The 3224-nt window shown below is 52.0% G+C and overlaps 1 long non-coding RNA gene across 1 annotated transcript; it reads left to right on the top strand.

The window, feature by feature from the left end:
• The first annotated feature begins 68 nt into the window (after positions 1-68).
• LOC137457670 (uncharacterized) lies at positions 69-2728 on the top strand. The gene is made up of 3 exons (XR_010991383.1): positions 69-295; positions 1244-1414; positions 2414-2728. It is a non-coding gene; the product is annotated as an uncharacterized lncRNA (long non-coding RNA).
• The last annotated feature ends 496 nt before the right edge of the window (positions 2729-3224 follow it).

Here is a 3224-nt window from a genome sequence, read left to right as displayed (position 1 = left end):
CTGAGCATCCTGATCTAGTCAGAGTTGTCCCTGCTGACTGCAGGGGGGTTGGACAAGATGAGCTTTGAGGGTCCCTTCCAACCTGATGCAAGCCGTGAATCTGTGAACGTTCTGCTTCTCCTCTGTTGTCCTCTGCCAGGAGAGCAGCACAGCACACAGCAAAACACAACCCTTGCCAAACCAACCAACCAACCCACCTGAGTGTCTCTATTCTGGCATCATCCAAAGACATTATGAGGCTCAGGATCATCTTAACCAGCTTGAGATGTCTTAATGAAGCACCTAATCTAAACAGGTGTTTCTCTTTCGCTCTACTGAATGGAGTAAGGCAGCTTTGAGAGGGGAAGGGGAAGGGAGGGGAGGGAATGGAAGGGGAAGGAGGAGAGGGGAGGGGAGAGGAGAGGAGAGGAGAGGAGAGGAGAGGAGAGGAGAGGAGAGGAGAGGAGAGGAGAGGAGAGGAGAGGAGAGGAGAGGAGAGGAGAGGAGAGGAGAGGAGAGGAGAGGAGAGGAGAGGAGAGGAGAGGAGAGGAGAGGAGAGGAGGAGAGGGGAGGGGAGAGGAGAGGAGAGGAGAGGAGAGGAGAGGAGAGGAGAGGAGAGGGGAGAGGAGAGGAGAGGAGAGGAGAGGAGAGGAGAGGAGAGGAGAGGAGAGGAGAGGAGAGGAGAGGAGAGGAGAGGAGAGGAGAGGGGAGAGGAGAGGAGAGGAGAGGAGAGGAGAGGAGAGGAGAGGAGAGGAGAGGAGAGGAGAGGAGAGGAGAGGAGAGGAGAGGAGAGGAGAGAGGAGAGGAGAGAGGAGAGAGGGGAAAGGGAAGGGAAAAAGGAAGGGGGAAGGGAAGGGAAGGGAAGGGAAGGGAAGGGAAGGGAAGGGAAGGGAAGGGAAGGGAAGGGAAGGGAAGGGAAGGGAAGGGAAGGGAAGGGAAGGGAAGGGAAGGGAAGGGAAGGGAAGGGAAGGGAAGGGAAGGGAAGGGAAGGGAAGGGAAGGGAAGACAACATGTTGCAGATGGAGTTGCTTTATTTCTTTCTGCCCTCCCTCCCCAAGAAAATCGTAGTCCAGCCGGGTTTTAGATTGCTCCTCAGGCTTGCCTAATGAAGGCTCTCTGAGTGTTTGCATGGCTTCTGTTTGCCCTCAATATGGGGAAGAGCTTAAGTCAATAATGTTTGTATTTGATTTGTCAATGATGCCAGAGTGACACATTATTGCCAGTCCTCAGGACTCTGCCTCCTTGTCTTGTCCTCCACCTCCAGCGTACCTGAGACCTCCCCCACGGCGCAGGGGAGGAGGGTGGAGATGAAAATAACTTTGAGGGAAGACCACCTAGAACTTCATCCTGTACCTCTGTTTAGCCCACAAACTGCCAGGAGCTGGTGAAATAATTGCTTTGGACAGATAATAAAACATCCTCCAGCAAAACTAAGGTACTTAATATACTGCCCAAGTCAATTTCCCTTATTTCTGCTGTCCTCTTGCTTTTAATAATGGTTTAATGAAAAATTCAGAATTAATTGGAACTGGCATTAGACATTCACGTGTTCCAGCAAGGATTTCACTGCTTCAATATTTCATAAGCTGGCTCCACTGCTGTGCTTCTCCTTCTCCTGCCTCTCACAGGCTGGAATGTCATCACTTTGGATACAGTGAAGGGTCCCAGTATGGGTGGATGGAGGTGCAGGAGGAAAGTTTGCAGCCGTGCCATCGGCAAGGCAATCAAGCCCAGAGCTGTGTGTTTTCTTCCCCCTGCCACCACCACCCCCCCTCTGTGTGTGATACACATCTGAGCCTTGACTGTAAAGAGCTGTCCTAAAAATAAACAGGAGCTGTCTGAAAGGTGTCTGAGGGAGGTATTTGGCAGCTGTCAGGCTGTCACATATGCTGGAAGGATGGAGCTGATGGACCTGCTGACACCAGCCGGGCTCTGCTGAAATGAGAGTGCCTTATGCTTCCCTTGGCACTCCCTGGGCAAATTCTGTTGGCCAGAGCCATCAGACCTTGGTGTGTCTGGGGCCTGATCCAGTTCTGGCTGCTGTCAATGAGAGTCTGCCCTTGGATGGCAGTGGGAATTGGATCAGACCTTTGCTTTGCCCCTGAGACTCTGGCTTTACACCAGGGATGGATTTTGGCTCCCCAGGTGAATGTCACCCCCAGTGGAGAAGGATGCACCAGGCCCTAGGCTCAGAAGTTTCTGTGGGTCTCTGAAGATGAGACCTCTCCCTGAGGTGCCTAAATATGGGGACCAGAGCCTAACCTTGGACATCTTTTGTTACAACAGCTTTGCACCACCTTGTGCCTCAGTCTCTCCCTCTGTCATAAGGGTGGTGGTGCCCTGTCTTCAGGGCTATTGACATATCTGTAGATCCAGGCAGTTTTAGATGCTTCTAGACTGTGACTGTGCTGAAAGCTGTTCCTGTTTCCCACAGGGCACTTAATGGACACGTGCAGCCCCACGCAGCAGCCAGGACAGGAGCACAGAGAAGCAGGAAGGCATGACATGACTCACCTCAAGCCTTTGCAGCAACTCAGTGGCAGAGTGAGGACCCAGGAATCTCAGTCCCCACCAAAGCAATCATACCTTCACAGTGGCCCAAGCTGGCAAGCTCTTGCTAGCAGGAGCTTCCCTTCTCAAGTGCCCAGGGAAATCTCCACTGCCTCTGGTGCAGCTGAAGGGATTTGCTGCTGTTCTTGCCAGACACAGAAGGTCCTGGGGAGGGAAAAAGAAGGGAGTTGTGAAGACAGGGTGGAAACCTCCCTGGTTTTTCAGTGGGAGAGTGGACACCTCTCTTGGTCTCATATCTGGAGATGTGACAGCTTGTTTTGTTATCTAATGGGCAAGAGCAGCCCCTTCATAGTGAGGAGCAGGCTCTGAAGTCAACTGTCTCACAGTACTTTGGCCTGAAAATGCTGGCCTGTGCTGGGAAGAATGGACAAGGGAATTAATTCCTGTACTCTGGGCTGCAGGAAATTACCTGCAAGATAAGAGGGTGGCTTGATCTCTGGGAGAAAAAGAAGGGGGGGAAAAAAAGCAAAAGAAAAAGAAGACTTTCTTATCTTGATGATGTTTGCTCTGAAGTATCATCCTCTGACTGCCACAGTCTGCCTTGCAGGATCATTCAATTACAGCCAGCTCCTGTGGCTGCCTTCAGATCCTTCCCTTTGGAGGGATCGTTGTGTTTACCAAAGCACTGCTCGTTCCTCTTGGTATTCCAAGGGCTCTGCTGTCACCTGGCTGTG

The sequence above is a fragment of the Melanerpes formicivorus genome, unplaced genomic scaffold (assembly GCF_026170545.1).
Source record: "Melanerpes formicivorus ecotype bairdi unplaced genomic scaffold, bMelFor1.0.p_v2 SCAF_187, whole genome shotgun sequence".
NCBI lineage: Eukaryota > Metazoa > Chordata > Aves > Piciformes > Picidae > Melanerpes > Melanerpes formicivorus.
This window is presented reverse-complemented; position numbering and strand designations above follow the sequence as displayed.